This window comes from Podarcis liolepis, assembly GCF_965112155.1.
Source record: "Podarcis liolepis genome assembly, chromosome: 4".
NCBI lineage: Eukaryota > Metazoa > Chordata > Lepidosauria > Squamata > Lacertidae > Podarcis > Podarcis liolepis.
Genome location: NC_139558.1, coordinates 391949 through 409297, shown reverse-complemented (window position 1 = coordinate 409297; position 17349 = coordinate 391949). Strand labels below are relative to the sequence as shown.

At 46.7% G+C, this 17349-nt stretch overlaps 1 long non-coding RNA gene across 2 annotated transcripts in view; it reads right to left on the bottom strand.

Moving 5' to 3' along the window:
* LOC310706055 overlaps positions 1-12106 on the bottom strand; it is a 542773-nt gene extending 530667 nt beyond the window's left edge. For both annotated transcript variants that reach the window (XR_014525600.1, XR_014525601.1), the window contains exons 1-2: positions 11975-12106; positions 8335-8410 (exon numbers count right to left, since the gene is read on the bottom strand). This is a non-coding gene — a long non-coding RNA (uncharacterized lncRNA). The remainder of the gene's footprint in view (positions 1-8334; positions 8411-11974) is intronic.
* Positions 12107-17349: the final 5243 nt, after the last annotated feature.

The following is a 17349-nucleotide window of genomic DNA, read 5'->3' as shown; positions in this document are numbered from 1 at the left end:
CTTTTGTTAGAACCTGCAATGCAACAAGTGTCATCCTGCACAACATCATCATAATACAAAACAAACAAACGATCAACATATTCAGCATGCAATACATAATCATTCTTCTTTGTGATGATGCACTTCTTGTTCTTGAAGGACACGTCAATGTTCCACTCATTCAGCTGTCCAACACTGAGCAGATTATGTTTGGCGTCTGGCACGTAAAGCACATTCTGTATCGATAAGTCCAAACTGTGAAGAACAACAGTTCCGTAGCCTTTACTGGGAATAGTGTGGTCATCCGCCTGGTGAATCGCACCTTCCTGCGGTGTAAAAGACACAAACAGTCTCTTATCGTTGCACATATGGTGGGTTGCTGCTGAATCAACAACGAAGAAAGATCTAGACGTCTTCTGGACCTCTGCAACCTTTGGAGTGAAGCGTGAAACCATAGCCTTGTGCTGCGTTGTCCTAGACACCGGACCTTTGCCTTTGCCTCGGCCTTTTCCACGCGATGAGCTTTCGCTGCGCTGCTCTGTCTTGGCCCTGGGATATCTGCATTCCCTCTTCATATGGCCTAGACGTCCACACGAGTAGCATTTCACTGCCTTCAAAGCTTTGGCGCCATCTGGTGGTTCCACTGCACTATGGGATGACGTCTGTGAAGACTCCCCCTTGCCCATGCAGCTAGCACCCCGGCGATCTGCTTCATTCAATATCACGGCAGTAACAAAGTCCACTGTCAGCTGAGCGGTTGGCTGCACAGCAATCTGGGTTGCAACAGACTCCCAACCTGAACCCAAAGATTGTAGTATCATGAAAGAATACACAGCCTCTGGAAAGTTGAGTCCTCTCTGTTGCAGCTCATGTCTCAGATTTTGCATCTCCATCAGATGTAAACGCACATCTCCACCTTCAGCAAGAGCCATATTATGCAGCTTGTTAAAGTAAAACATAGTAGATCCAGCTTCTGTCCTTAAGTGAGCCTCTCTCAAAGCGCCCCAAATTTCTCTGGCTGAGGTCTTACCACGCAATAGACAGAGCTCTTCTGGGGATACTATCAATGTAAGAGTTCCCCTTGCTTTGGAATCTTTAGCTTCCCATGCATCTGTAACTGGAACTGGGGGGGTGTCTGTAATCACCTCAAACAAACCCTCTTTCCGCAGAATTGCCTCTGCATACAGAACCCAGTCGTGGTAGTTTTTCTTGTTGAGCTTAGGAATCCCACAAGCATCCTGAAGGGCCATCATGACTCTGGCATTAGCCTTCAGCGTCATATATGCTGCTTTAAATCTTGCTGCGTCACTGCTGCAGCTGCTTTATTCCAAAAGCGCACTTAAAAGTTACTTTCGATTTCCCCAGCATAGTAACTTGAGCCTGGGAGCCTTTTGCCTGTTCCCGGCAAAACGGCTTTAAAAGTTCAAAGTCCAGCCATAAAGCAATTAACTAGAAGCTGGCAGGCTGCCCGGAGCAGTAGCACATACCTCATCAATCACTTTTACGCGCAGAGCAGATTCCGATCTGATCTGTCCCTCTGCTTTCCGATCCTTTGCCGGCACTCCGATTCGACTTCTGGGCCCATAACCACATGTTGATTTAAAGCAGAGTCTCGTGCCCAGCGGAAGGATGAGTAGTACGTGCTGCATACTCTATATTGCTTTATTTACAGTTCAAAGCTGGTATATTACAGGAAGACATCTTGCCTCTGCCGGAGCAGATTATGCATCCTCTCTCCTCAACAGCTCGGAGAGAATCACACAGAGAAAAACAGGAAACCAGTGTACGTCACATCCAGCCTCCCTTTCCCGTGAGAAACTCCAACAGTACAGACTGTGGAATGTAAACACCTGTCTCGTGACAAGCCCTTTCGCTGCACAGTGAAGGAAAGCAGAAACCAACACCTAGTGCTATAGGTCAGATATTTAGTTTCACATTATGAAAAGGAACAAGCAGGAACCTTTCCCCTAAACAGTGTCTTGCTTGGTACCTGCTCTCTCACCCCCCCCCCATCTGCTCTACATAGGATTGAATTAACTAGATATGCAAAAAAAAAAAAGTTGGTGTTAAAGAATTGAGTTGCACTCTGTCTCCTTCTGTGTGTAATATACAGATGCAGAAATGAGTTTATATTTAGTCAGCATGAGTTGCTTACCCCTCCTGTTTAATAGGAATACCCTTTCTGACTGTCATCAGATGTCTTCTTATAAGACAATTCAGCCATACAGCAGGTAGCACTTAACTTATTGTTGTACCATAATTCTAACTGAACTACTGTCCCAAGTCAATTAAGCACGTGAATATGTATATCAAGGATTAAATTATTTGCAGAGAAAATAAAATAATAATTGGGGAAACTGGGAAGGACTGTCCTACAGTTTATTCAAAAGGTCAATCAACTTTCAAATGCAGCCCAACAGAACACCCTTTCACAGTGAATATTCTGCAGAAAGAATTTAAAACAGAAGCATATCTTAAAAGGCAAAGGAAGGGTAATCACGGTAATATGCTACCTTCCAAGAGGATCTCATTCTTTTGTGATTTAATTTCTGCTTGCAAATTGTGTGTATATGCTACAATCACATTTAACCCTGGAGAAGAGAGCCAGCATCTGGTACATGTTTTTTGTGTGTGTGTTTTTAAGCTTTCTGTTTGTGTGAATGATTTCAGATGCCAGATCATCACCTGTGTCACCTTGTTAACATACTTCATCTTTGCGTCAGTGTCAAAAAGAGAGAAAGAGAGAGAGAGAGAGAGAGAGAGAGAGAGAGAGAGGATGAGAAGGGAAAAAAATGATGATGATGATGTTGGGATTGAATAATTTAGAAAGGACTTAAGAAAAGGAGGTGAAGTGGACAAAAGGACAGTACAAAAGGGTGCTTCAGTATATAAGATCATATAGTGATAAAGTGGGTGTAGCGCCTCTGGTCCTGAGGGCAGGAGAGTACAGGGATGGGAATTGGCTGAAGAAACAGAAGGCATTAATGGGGTAATGGGGCCCTTTGGATGTCCAGCAGTCCTTTGTTGGGCTCAAATTGTTGTTTTCTTGTGTGTATTGAATATATGCTATATGTGGACCTAGTGGATTTGTGGACCTAGTAGGTATCCAAAGCCATTTGCACATGGCGAAATATGTTTTTATCAAGGTAATTTTTAGACCCTGATGATGACCAACCCATAGCCTATTTGTCTGAAAAATTAACCACTACGAAACAAGGTTTGCCTCCCTGCATGCGAACAGCAGTGACTGCTGCCACTCTGATTACAAAAGCTGACAAGTTCACCTTTGGACAGGAAACCACGTGCGTCACTCCTCACGCTGGGCCAGCATTGTTGGACATGAAAGGAACTTATTTTTCTATCTCCCTTTGCCAAGCACTGCTCATGCACCTGCAGTTGCAGCTTCGAGTTACTGAGGTTCTTAACCTGGTTACACCACCACCTATGGGAGAGAATGGGCCTCCAACACCTGACTGCATATATCCCAGCAGGCCTGATTTGAAGGATGAAGCAAACCCCAGGCAGTATCAGATTGGACTGCTACGATTGATCTACACCAACCCCTTCGACTCACCCTACAGACGCCACCTCACGCTTCTCCTCACCGCATCAGCTCGGCGCCCACCAGACGACCGCCCTGCTGGTGCCACTTACGCACGGCAAAAGAAGAATCCAGCATGGACTAAAAGAGGACATTTTCTTTTCTTTCCCTTTGAATATATAGCTTTGTATGAAGCTTTGTGGGAGGTACCCCAGGTGTTAGAAAAAGAAGGTATTAGGAAATAGATATATCCCTGTGCCCAAATGATGCAGGTAGGGCTGTGGGGGGACATGGTTTTAGCCAGGATGGTAGTCTTCTAATTTCTGGCCATCGCTGCGCCCACACCACTTGAGGTAACCACTTAAGGCTAATAAGAGAATGGGGTGCCCGCAACACGCAGAAATGGAAGCCTATTCTGCAAAACCGAACCAATTGCACGGTCTGCACCCGGAACCTCTCGCACTCTGTGACCTACAGATGCTTTGGGAGGAGTACCCCTCCTCCCTGTGCCTTGGAATGAGTCCTCAGTTATGGCCCCGATTTTGGCTTCTGCCGGATTTTGGGCTGCGTTAAATTTGACAGAAGGAGCCTGTGGCTTTAACATCTCTGACCATGGTGTAGCTATTCGACACCTGGCAACAGAAAGAGAGAAAGTAGCCCATGTTCCTGTCCCAACCTGGAACGGATGGGACATGTCTTGGTTGACTCAGTGGCTTCTGAACCTTGGGTGGCTTAGAGGACTTGTAATGATGTTAATGGACTAATCTTGCTTCTTTTCTGCTCCTGTATACCCTGCTTAACGCAATGCCTGCTAAATATGATGCATAAAATGATGTTACAAATGATTCGGCCCCAGATTACAGCACTGACACGAGAATACCAGCCAGTACCTTGGGACGAGCCGAAAGGCTGTCCAAAAGAAAAGGAGGGAATGAAGGAATGGGTTTCCCAAACCCCAAAACTGACTGTGCAGGCAGTTTTTAAACTGCACCAAAATCCCCATTTCTCCTTAGCTAAAATACATAAACTTTAGCCATTGAGCAAATGCAAAACAAGAACACAGCTCGCTACCTTATCAGTTTGACGGCAAGACTGGCCTTGACTATACCAGTAGAACAGACACAGGCATATCTTATGTCCTGGCCACAAATGACGCAGAGACCCAAGTCTGGGACTAACGCCAGAGCATGTTCTTGGAAGTAGTGACCTCTTGCTCCAAGATAGGAGTAGGAACAGGAATATCCTTTATGGTCAGGAGTGCAGGAAGGAAATCCCTTTTATGGTTGAGAGTACCAGAGCAGGAACATATGTGATGTCAACCTACGTATACAAGCTAACGTGGTTGGAAGGAGGGAGAGGGTGCCTGGAGGGTATATATACTGCATGAAACTTGTCATTTCTTTGGACTTGCTGTGGACTCACCACGCAAGTGCCTTCTGCTATCCGGAGAGCAGAATAAACTCTTTCTTTGAACCAACTCGGTGTCATTTTGACTTCCTTCCTCCTGTCACGGAGCAACGCAGACCCAATCGGTGAACTCCAATAAGGCTACACAGGGAACTTTTAGTGTGTGAAAGCAATTTTCCATAAACTCTTGCAGTTTATTCGACAGTTTCAGATGTCTTTGTGTTGTTGTAAACAAAATCTGCCCTTATTCCTTTATTGGAGAACCTTGTAGGTTCTCCATCGGCAGGAGAAAATAACAGAGGCCAACCAGAGAATATTGAGAAGCAAAGCAGCTAGTAAGCCTGATCTTTATTAAACTGTTGCAACAGGGTGCTCCTCTCACACGCAGGAGAGGGGAGGAGGACCGCGAACAATGTGTGCTTGCCATTTTGAAATTCCCTGCCCTGGAGCTCAAGACCACCCCCACAAACATGGGTCAGCCCATCACAGAAAAGGGAAATTTCTACAATAGAAATTTGAATGTTGTTTTTCCTGTCTGCCAGGTTATCTGATAATGCCTTATCTGATTGCCTTTCCTGGTAGTCTGGCCATTCCTTTGAGATGGTAATTACCCAATTCCTGAGACAATGGGAAGCAAAGACAGACCACTGAATACATAACAGTGAAAATACATTATTCCTTTCCACTTGGGATAATCTTGCCATAAATGCCCAAAACTAGCCTGACTAAGGAGTGGTGGAGAGGTATACTTCTGAATATTCAATAATTCTATAACATTTGCAGTATCAGATTGAGGTCTGCTGCTTCACATCAACAAGCTGAAAGGATTTACTCTATGACTTTATACTTTCCTTAATGGTAAATATTAAGTAGGGTAGACAAATTGCAGCATTGAGCTATTGTAGTTCCCATGCCAATATTGTGTTGTTTAGTCGTTTAGTCGTGTCCGGCTCTTCGTGACCCCATGGACCAGAGCACGCCAGGCACTCCTGTCTTTCGCCATTTAAAATTCCTTCTTGCTCCCTGTCAGTGGAGGCTCATCCTTAAGGGGGACTGGGGCACTGCTCCACCAAGCTCAATTGCTTCTCTGCTGTCCTCCAACAGCCTGCTTCTTTCTTACATCCTCTCTAGGGTTGGCATGAGCAGTGAGCTCTTTCCTCCTCAGTCTCAGGCTGCCTTTGCAGAACTCAACGAGGGGAGAGGGGCATGCCCCACATGTCCAGGGGAGGAGAGGGGCAGGGAAGCTGCTGCTCAGGCTCCTTGAGTGCGCCAGGTCAAACGTGACCCGGAGGCGGAGCTGCTGCTGTGACTGGGAGCGAGGTGCACTGCGGCCACCCACCCTCCTGCTCTCTTCCCTGGGTCAGGCCTAACCTAAGGACAGAACTCTGGCCAGCAGAAGCAAAACAGCTTAGGTCAGCTCCTTCTCACACAGAGCCAGGCACCAATGAGGGAGCCTGCTTTGGGGGCACCTGTTTGTGCCCCCTGCCACAAATTTGTGCCCCCACGGCCCACACATGCTACACTGTAGTTGGCTTCATCCATGGGCGTAGCCAGCATTTTTGTTAGTGGGGGCAGGCCTTTTGTTAGGGGGTGAGAACCTCAGTTAGCTATGTATTTTTATTTATTTTTATTTAGTTGGCCCCCCCTTGGCCACATCCATGGCTCCATCTATCATAACATTTTGGAAATGCCCTGACCCACCCACCCCAACACTGATGTTGATTTTCTGAGATATCAGGCGCTCAAGCACAAGATTCCACCTAAACATTAGGAAGAACTTCCTGACAGTAAGAGCTGTTCGACAGTGGAATTTGCTGCCACGGAGTGTGGTGGAGTCTCCTTCTTTAGAGGTCTTTAAGCAGAGGCTTGACAACCATATGCCAGGAGTGCTCTGATGGTGTTTCCTGCTTGGCAGGGGGTTGGACTCGATGGCCCTTGTGGTCTCTTCCAACTCTATGATTCTATGATTCTAAGTCAAACATAAAGAATCGCTGCTGTTTCTTTTTGTGTAGCCTGTTTAGACTGGAAATTTGCCTCAGTTTTTTATTCTCTAAGGAAGGTTCTGTAAAGTGCAGGATAATGTAGTAGCTCACAGCATGGCAGGATGATCCCAAGAAGCTCAGTTAGTTGGGGACATGGGCATAACCAGGGGGTGAAGCGGCCACCCCTAAATCAAGTAAATAAATAAAAATACAGAGAGTCTGATATTCCAGATGCAATCACACTTCTTCCTTAGGGCAGCCTCCTATTCATTTATTTCTTGTTGAAAGATAAAGAAGTGTTTTGCAGTGTAGCAGGAACCCCCCCACCCCAATCATTCTGTTTGTACAAACTTCACACACACTCACACTCACACACTACATACGCCACATTTCTGTTATAAATTCATAGAAAATCAACCATACATCGGATTTGCACTGTTCCATTTTATTTTACTCCATGTGACAAAGACTATCAAAGGGGGTGGCTTGGTTCTGGTCAGCCATAATCCCTTCACCATCCCAGCACATCCACAGGAGCCCTGCCCAGTTGCTATGTCAACCCTGATAATCCCAGACAGAAGACAATCAAAATCACAAAGAACAGTGGATGGATTCAGCACAGACTGAAACAAAGGACAATAATCAGATTTTCCCTCTGGGGGCAGGAAACTGCAAACTCCCCTTTGTCACCTGGAAAGTACTCATGGGGAGGGGGAAAGGAGGAACCAGCCAGGTGACAGGACACTCAGGTTACCACCACAACTCCTCCTTCAACCCCTCCTTTCTGTAATGTATGCATGATGTCAACCCCTTCTGTAATGTATGCATGATGTCAACCCCTCCTTTCTGTAATGTATGCATGATGTTTCTGGGGGTGGGCTTGACCTAGAGGAGGGGAATTTCAAAAGTTTTTATAAGGTCTTGCAGGCCATTGTTCTGGGTCTTTCCTCTCTCTTGCAAGTGAAGGGAATACCCTGTTGCAACAGTTCAATAAAGGCGAAGCCTACAGGCTGCTGTTTTGCTCCAAGTTATCCTGGTTGGTGTCTTTGCTTTTTGTCCAAGGGAGCCCTCAGATTTTTCTGTTAACAGCAGAAACTAGCAACAACCTTATATATCAAGAAGACACATGTAGTTCATAGTAACTGTCTTTCAGGGCAGTTTGTCTAGGAACAAAATCAAGTGTTGCTATGAACAGTGACTAGTCACTAGAATAATAAAATGAAAGCTGGAGGTGGGGTTCGGGGTGGGGTTAGTCTTTCTTTAAACAAACATGTAAGTATGGATGCTAAGCAGAAGAAGAAGTAAGACAAGCGTTTCTGTGGGGGAGGGAGTTTATTGACTGCTCAGATATAAGACTCACAACATCATTTTATAACCAAAGAAAGTGCCTTTATGTGACCATTAAAACAAATCAACTGGAATTACCGGTATATTCACAGAAAGCCTTTAGCAGAATCAGTTCCTGTCCTCGGAATCCAGCTGGAAGTGTTGGGCGAGCCGACTGCATAATCAAAAAGGCCAGTAAGTTACTGTGAGACAAACAGAGGAAGCTGTGTTCCTTTTCAAATCTGTCTGTCAACAGTCACACACACCAAGCAAAAGCCACCCATAACAGACGTTTTCCTTGATAAATGGGAGAACTGTCTGATAATCAACAACCATATCATTTTATCCAGTAGTATTAGTTTGATCTGACGGAAACTGCACATTTCCCGAGGAGCACTGAAAGAATGCTTCATTTAACTACAAAACCCCAAATCTGGGATCCCATCACAACTGATGTTTGGTAAAAGTTTTGCAGCAAAACCCCCACATTTTGTAACACCCCATAGAGTAATTGATACATCAAACCGGGGTTCATAATTAATATCCAAAACCCAACATTGTCCGGTTCACTCCAAACTGGTGCCAAAGTCTGGCAAAAGTTTTGTAGCATTTTGCCAGACATTGTAGAATTTTTTTAGCATTTTGCCCGACAAACCAAGTAAGTGACAGGGGTCATAAGGTCACCCCAAGACCCAACATTGCCTGATTCACTCCAAATCAAGGCCAAAGTCTGGCAAAATGTTTGCAGTAAAAACCGCATGTTTTGCAGTGCCCCCCAAACGGAGTGGTTCCTAGCACATCAGGAGGAAGAGTCAAGACAACCAAAAGTGGATAAATAGGTTGTATTTATTAAATATAACAACTTGAGGATCGGCAAAACTAGTCAGATTTGACCAATGTAACCAAATCAAATTACTGGTAAGTCTGGGCAGGTGTGCTTGTTCACCTCCACCCACAAACACGCAAGTGCTCAAACAGAGCTCTTTGCAGATCCTTAAGAATCATGTCACAACCCAAATCAGAAAGATGCATACCACCAGGTCTATACAACTGTGGGGCACAGAACATAATTCTGCCATGAGGGATATAAGCACCCACATTTTCAAACACAAACATCGTTGTAGAATGATTAGCTTTATGTCTTGCCCTTCTTAGGAAGGCTGCCCCCACTCCATAAGCACCTCTACAACATTCCAAACCAAACTATGATAAACTCAGGGATGAGGAAGCACAGCTGATATTTAGTGATCTCAACTGAATTTACCTCACCAGATTGTTATCCCCAAGATGGATGACCAGAATATCAGGGTTAGGGTTAGAGCTAGGGCAGGGGATAGGTGGACGTTCAGGGTTAGGGTTAGTGCCTGGGGTTTTTTTTTTTTCCATGCTTTTTAAGCTTCTAATGATATTGCTTCATTTTTATGAGACTGGATAATTCCAAAAAGTAAGCAAACTACCTGAAACGTAGCAAAACAAAGAGAAATGTGAAAACCAAAAGTGAGATACCAGAAACCCAACAAGGAAGGAATTCATGAAAAAGGAAAATTGCCAGACAGAGACTTTAATCAAATCATTACCAAATTCACCAGAATCCCAAAACCAATTGAAAAGAAGCAGAAATGTGAGAAGCAGAAGAAATACCACCAGAAACCCCCCAAAAGAGGGGGAAAGTAAATTGCGCAGAAACCCCAAAGCCAGTTAAACCTTAGTTTTGCATGGTGTGGGGGTGATTTTGCTTTTCCCTGAGATGTTTACTGCGTGAGTTTCTTGAATTTCTATTCAATTGGTTTTCTCATCTTTGGTGGATGTGGTTTGTTTCTGTTGTTTCTGGTTTGTTTTTGGGATTATGTTGAATTTTTTCTGTGGTTTTCGTTTCATAGATTCTTTTATATAAATTACAATTGTGAAATATACTCAGAGTCTTGTATGTATTTCATGCTCTTTATTGCCCCCCCCCCCACCTCAGGCTTTTATATACATTATTTACACAATGAGTCCCGTCTGACTAGCTAACTCTGCTTCCCTCTTGGAGCCTGATTGGCCTGCAGGAAAAGACCAATCAGTTGTTGCATTCTAGGATCCAAGGTTAGTACATAACAGATTGGGTGCTGGATTTATGGTGAGTTTGCTTCATTTCTAGGTTTTTTGGGTTTTGCACCTTTGAGAATATTAATTTGTATGAGATCTGATAATCCCAAGAATAAAAGGAAAACCACCAGAAATGAAGCAAAACCACCAGAAATGTCTAATGACCATTCCAACAATGAAGTCAACCACTAAAAACACAAAAACCTACTGAAAAGAAGCAGAAGAACCATGTAAAAGCAACATCAATGGAAACTGACAAAGAAGCCAACCAACCCCAAACAAAGCAGATTCACCAGAAACCCCCAAAGCATTCAAAAGTATTACCACCAGAATGCAAAAACAAGAAAACTTCTCAAAAGAAGCAATAAAGCAAAAGTCCAAAAAACAAGCTAAACCAATGGAAAAGAAATGAAGCCAGCTGCAAACGAAGCACATTCACCAGAAACCCAAGACTAAGTGAAAACTAGTATGCTGTGTTGGTTAATTTCTGTTGCTTGAAGTGCTTTTGGACTCCCACAAATTGCATGCTTGTTGAGTTTCTGGTTTTGCTTTTTAAAAACTGGTTTCCAGTTTCTTGTGGCATTGCTTTGTAATTGGTGGCTTTACTGCTTTTTTGTTTTCTGCTGATTTGTTTAATTTGGGGTGGTTTTGCTTGTTTTTTGCATTTAATTGTTTTGCTTCTTTTACTTTGAATGGTTCTGCGGTTTTGGGTGAGATTGTTTCTTTTCCATTGATTTGGCTTGGTTTTCATGTCTCCTGGTTTTGCCTCATTTTGGGAATATTTCTTGGTTTTTGTGCTTCTGGTGGTATGTCTTCAATTTTTTGGCATAACCAAGCCAAAACACCAGAAACACAGAAACAAATCATAAAGAAGCAGAGCTACCAGAAATCCAAAGCAAATTAATCAGAAATCCAAACAACCTATGAAGATGATGCAATACCAAAAGAAACACAAAAGCCAATTAAAAAACTGCTAAATGAAGCAACACCACAAGAAACAAAGAAAGCCTCATGACCTACGAAATGAAGCAATAACACAAAACACCACAAAAAGAAGCAAAGTGTTTAGGATTAGGTTTGGGTAAAGGTTAGGGTTACAGTGAGAGTTGGGTTTGAGTTGGATTAGGATTAGGAGTTAAAGTTGGGGTTGAGTTACGGTAAGAGAAGAACAGCAGAAGGAGAAATATAATTTTATCACTTAGGGTTAGGGTTAAATTAGGCTTAGGTTTAGACTGAGGCTTAGGTTTGGGTTAAGTTTAGGGTTAGAGTGAGGATTAGGTTTGAGTTAGGGTGAGCATTCGGGTTAAGGTTTGGTATTGGGTTGGATGTGAGTTAGGGTAAGAGAAGAACAGCAGCAGGAGCAGTATAATTTTATTATTTATACTCCACCCAAGTCACTTGTGGCCGCTTTCAATAAAAGGTAAAAACATGAGCGCACTCTAAGTGAATGCTCATGAATGTAGAAACTCTTATTTCCCATAGAATTCCCAAAGAAGACCTGGGAATTGTAGCTCTGAGCTTCTTTGCAGAGGGTTGGACTAGATGACCCTTGGGCTCCCCTTCCATCTCTACTAGGATGCTCCCTGTCTCACTCTCACTCACTCACTCACTCACTCACACACTCCTCCTCTCCTTTTCCTGGCAGTTTCACCTTTTTCTGCACTCCTAGCTCGGAAGGGCAGAAGAGGCTGTGCTGCCGCCATCTTGGGCGAGGGCAGGGGTACCGGAAGGAGGTGCCACCGGAGGAGAGGCAAGCCGACAGGAAGGGGAGGGAAACGGGCGGAAGAGCCTGTGCTGCCGCCATCTTGGGCGAGGGCAGGCGTACCGGAAGGAGGTGCCACCGGAGGAGAGGCAAGCCGACAGCAAGGGGAGGGAAACGGGCGGAAGAGCCTGTGCTGCCGCCATCTTGGGCGAGGGCAGTGGTACCCGGAAGGAGGTGCCACCGGAGGAGAGGCAAGAGGACAGGAAGGGGAGGGAAACGGGCGGAAGAGCCTGTGTTGCCGCCATCTTGGGCGAGGGCAGTGGTACCCGGAAGGAGGTGCCACCGGAGGAGAGGCAAGCCGACAGGAAGGGGAGGGAAACGGGCGGAAGAGCCTGTGCTGCCGCCATCTTGGGCGAGGGCAGTGGTACCCGGAAGGAGGTGCCACCGGAGGAGAGGCAAGAGGACAGGAAGGGGAGGGAAACGGGCGGAAGAGCCTCTGCTGCCGCCATCTTGGGCGAGGGCAGGGGTACCGGAAGGAGGTGTCACCGGAGGAGAGGCAAGCTGACAGGAAGGGGAGGGAAACGGGCGGAAGAGGCGCTGCGACGTTGGGCCAGCAGAGACGTGCCGAGCCAGGCTGGCCCTCTCTCTTTCTCCCGCCCACTCTCTCTCGACCCCGCTCTCCCCAGGGGGCAGCCCTGCCCCCCGCCCCGCCCTCACCTGCCTTTCTCCCCCAGTGGCCTTCCTCTCGTGCCCCTTGGCGGAGGGATGGGGCGGGTGGGCCGCGGAAGTTTATATACAAGAATATACATACCTAGATATAGGTGTCCGTTTGTAAATAAATAAAAATAAAACGGATATATGTATATGTGTGTGTATATATGCAGTGCTTCTTTTCTAAAAAAAATGATTGGGGGTACTCTCATTTTGACTCAAGAAAATCGCCATTTTTTAGTTCAAACCGGGAAAAATAAATACAGTAAATGGACAAAAGTACATTCACAAAATGTTTTATGCATTCCTCTGTGCCCCCCCCCCCCAGAAAAAGCACTGTATATGTTCTGCCAAGGGCAGGGTTATTTCTGGATCTGGAGCCAATAAGCACACCAGTGGATGAAGAATAAGCAATGCTTTATTTGCATAAGGTTTTTTTTGTTTTGTTTTTTTTATAATAAATTTTATTGATTTTCCATGCAATTATACATTTTTATCCAAAATACAACAAATTATCTCCTTTTTTGAACTTCCTTCAGCGTCTCTGATAATCATCCATATTTATAACTTTAATTACACATTCCCTTCTTTCGTATTGCCATTATACCTCCCTTCCCCCACTATTTCATATTAACAATATTTCTCTATTTTTACAGTGCCTCTTGAAATCCCACTAGAGTTGTGTTCACGCCGCATACGTTTTTCAGATAGGAACTTTCAGTAGGAACTTTCCCCAGTCTTCGATGAACTTTTGGTCTTTGGTGTATCTGATTTTCCCAGTTAATTTGTCCAATTCCGCATAATCTGTCAATTTCAGTCTCCATTCTTTTATCGTCGGTATTTCCTCTTGCTTCCATTTCTGGGCCAACAAGATTCTGGCTGCCGTTGCTGCATATTGAAAGAGTTTACAGTCTTTTCTTCTTATGTCCTTTCCTAAGATCTCTAAAAGAAAAGCCTCCGGTTTTTTTGCAAAAGTCAGTGGCGTAGCGTGGGTTGTCAGCACCCGGGGCAAGGCAAGTAATTTGCGCCCCCTAACCCGTGGATTTGCGCCCCCTAACCCGTGGATTTGCGCCCCCTAACCCTAACCCCCAGATGTTGCACCCGGTGCGGCCGGCCCCCCCTGCACCCCCCACGCTATGCCACTGGCAAAAGTATATCTTAACAGTTTTTTCATTTTATTGTATATCATTTCCCAAAAGCTTTTCACTTTCTTATTCCCACCACACATGAAAGAACGTCCCTTCTTTTTCTTTACATTTCCAACATTTGTTACACGTCTTATACATCTTTGCTAACTTTACAGGTGTGATGTACCATCTGTAAAATATTTTCATAACATTTTCTTTCAGTGCCGTGCATGCAGTAAATTTTATATTCTCTTTCCACAATTTTTCCCATTCATCAAATTGAATATTATACCCAAAATCTTTGGCCCACTGTATCATTACCGATTTAACCTCTTCATCTTTCGTATGCCATATTCCAACAATATCTTATACATTTTTGACCGAGTTTTATATTAATTGTTTATTATGTCTGTCAGGGGTTCAGGAGCAGAGACGCAGAGAAGGGAGGAGACAGAGAGCGAGGGGGAGGAATACGAAGGAAGGATGAGTGGGGATGACGACCCGAGATCACCGAGCCTGTCTAGCGAGTCCGAGGATTCCCAGAAGGGAGCGCCAGCAGCCAGAGCAAGGGGGGAGAGCAGGGGGACACCCCAGGAAAAAGGGTCCAGAGAGGGATCAGAGAGCAGCAGTTGGAGATCGGGACCCACGTGCCCAGCCGGGAGCAGCGGGGAGAAAGGGGACCAGATATCGAGTTCCGGAGACTTTCAGAAGGAGGGAGGGCATGAGTCAGGAGTAGTCACGCCCACCTCGGGGAGCGATGAAACTATCAAGAGGAAAGTGGAGAGTTGGGCGCGCGCGCCAAGTTCAAATGTAGCGGAAGCTGGCGCAGTTAGCAGCCCAGAGAGTGAGCTGGGTCCCAAAGCCCGCCGCAAAGAGGCGGAAGGGTCAGGGGGGTCCGCGTCAGAAGAGAGTAGGAAGGGAGAGACCCAGGGGGGCAGAAGGACCCAGAGACGGAAGGAAAGGCGCAGGAGGTGGAGCAAGGCTAGGGTATTAAGCTGGTGCGCTAGAGGCGGAGACTCAGACGGGTCTTCGTCGTTCTGACCTAGAAGAAGTAGGGCTGCACATTGCAGTTTGGAAATGGAACCGGTAATCCAATAAAGACTCTTTGAAACTGAACGCTGGCTGACTTGGTCCTATGTGAGCTGGGACTGGGTGGCAGCCCTGACAGTAAGACCCGTCTCTTAAGCTTCTGACACCTGATACCTCGCAGCGGAGACAGAAGCAGCTGGAGGAGGGGATCGGTGTTTGGGAGCAAGCTCACGACGGTTGGCAGAGATGACGGAAGCAGAGAAAGTTTCAGCGCTGCAACAGGCAGTTACCCAATTGAATGCGGAGGTACTGGCATCCAAGAAAAGGGAGGAGGATGCGGCAGCCGCCTACCGAGATCTCCACGCCAGGTTTGAAGCATGGGTTAAGCACGGGCAGCCAGGACCCAGACCGGAGGGGGTTGGGTTGGCACGGAGAGCAGGAGGGCTTGTGGCTCACTTCGATGGGAATTTACAACAGTACCCCAATTTTCGAGCAGATGTAATGTGCGCACTGCAACTGCTGGCAAAAGACTTTAGAGATGAGGAAGAGAAAGTGGGGTTTATACTATCCCATTTGCATGGGGATGCTAAAGCGTGGCTACGCAATTTGTGGAGGGATAAAGATCCGGCGCTTCAGAGTGCAGATGCCTTTATCAAAGCGATGGATGCGTGTTTTTTGTCTACCATTGATGTGGATCTTGCCCGACGGGAGATTCATGGACTGAAACAAGGGAGGGCGAGCGTCCGGCAGTACCACGCCCGCTTTTTTGCGCTGGTCAGTGCCTTGGAATGGGACCGGGATTCGCCCCCAGTCAGGGACCTGTTCTGGGAGGGTCTAAGCTCGGCTGTGAAGGATGAAATTGCGAGGGGGGAGAGGCCCCGAAGCACGCAGGAAGTGGTCCAAAGGGCGCTGACTGTGGGGGTGAGGCTGGAAGAACGTCCATGGTGCAGAGATGAAGGACGTGGAGGGCGCGAAGCAGCGAGAAGTTTCTCTTTCGTTCCAAGGGAAGCAGCGCGTGCGCAATCCACACCTCCGCCAGTAGGGGGGGGTGGAACCTATGGAGGTGGGAGGCGCCAGGGCTCAGTCAGCTACCAGAGCCTCTGCACCGACGGCAGTCAAGACTAAACCTCCTAGAGGGACCCGGAAGTGTTACATATGCGACAGCTCTCAACACTTGGCGAAAGAGTGTCCCCAGAGGAGCTCCAAGCACACTGCAGCCTCCGCAACGGTGAAAGCGGCCACGCAGCACAGCGAACCCCAGCAGGGAAACGACGATGTCTGGCTGGAGACAGAGGCACTGGGGCCCAGCCAGACGCATCAGTGAAGCAGTCCCCAGCGATATTGCAACCCACGGACCCCCTCCCACCCAAACCAGTAGTGCAGCTCACAGCGTCTCTCCAGCTGCCCAATGGCGTCACTATCGAAGTGCCGCTTTCTGTGGATTCTGGAAGCAACGCAGACTTTATAGCACAGGATTTTGTGGAGCAGCACGCTATAAAGCTACTGCCTGCCACTCTGCCCCTGCAAGTCGTCACAGTGGATGGCAGAGAGTTGCTAGGGGGGCAGGTGGTGAAGCAGACGCCACCAATGGTGATGCAACTTGGTAACCACAGGGAAGTCATCAGTTTTAATGTCACCCGACTGTCGGACACGCCCATTGTGTTGGGCATGAGTTGGCTGGACAGGCACAGTCCAACGCTGGCTTGGTACCAGAGACAGCTGATCTTCGGCTCCTCTTACTGCGCAGAACACTGCATCCTGCCCAGGCAGGAGGGAGAAGAGGAGGACTCACAACTGCAGTTGTGAACGTTGCAAGCAGTCCCCCACAAATACGCGGACTTTCTGGAGGTCTTCTGCGAGAAAGAGGCAGACAAGCTACCACCGCACAGGCAATATGACTGCAAGATTGACCTCCTGCCAGGGGCGACGCTGCCGAAGGGGAAGCTATATTCCATGTCTGAGGACGAACTACAGGAACTCAAACAGTTCATAGATCACAATTTGCAGCGCGGTTTCATCCGGGAGTCCAGAGCAGTAGGGGGCAGTCCTGTTTTCTTCGTGAAGAAGAAGGACACGCCCCAAAAAAGATTGGTAGTGGATTACCGCCTCTTAAACAGGATGACCAAGCCCTCCGATTTCCCCATGCCCAGGATTGACGACCTACTGGCGACGGTGCGCAAGGGACGCGTGTTCACCAAGTTGGATCTGCGAGGAGCGTACAATCTCATCCGCATGAGGGAGGGCGATGAGTGGAAGACAGCCATGTTCACGCCTCTGGGCACCTACGAATACAGGGTGATGCCGTTTGGTTTGCAAAACGGTTCTCACTGTTTTCAAGCTTTCATGCATCACGTGTTGGCGGGACTCCTCTACAAGAAGTGCGTCTGCTTTCTGGATGACATCCTGATATTCTCTGACTCGCAGCAAGCACACGACCAGGACGTTCGGGAGGTGCTG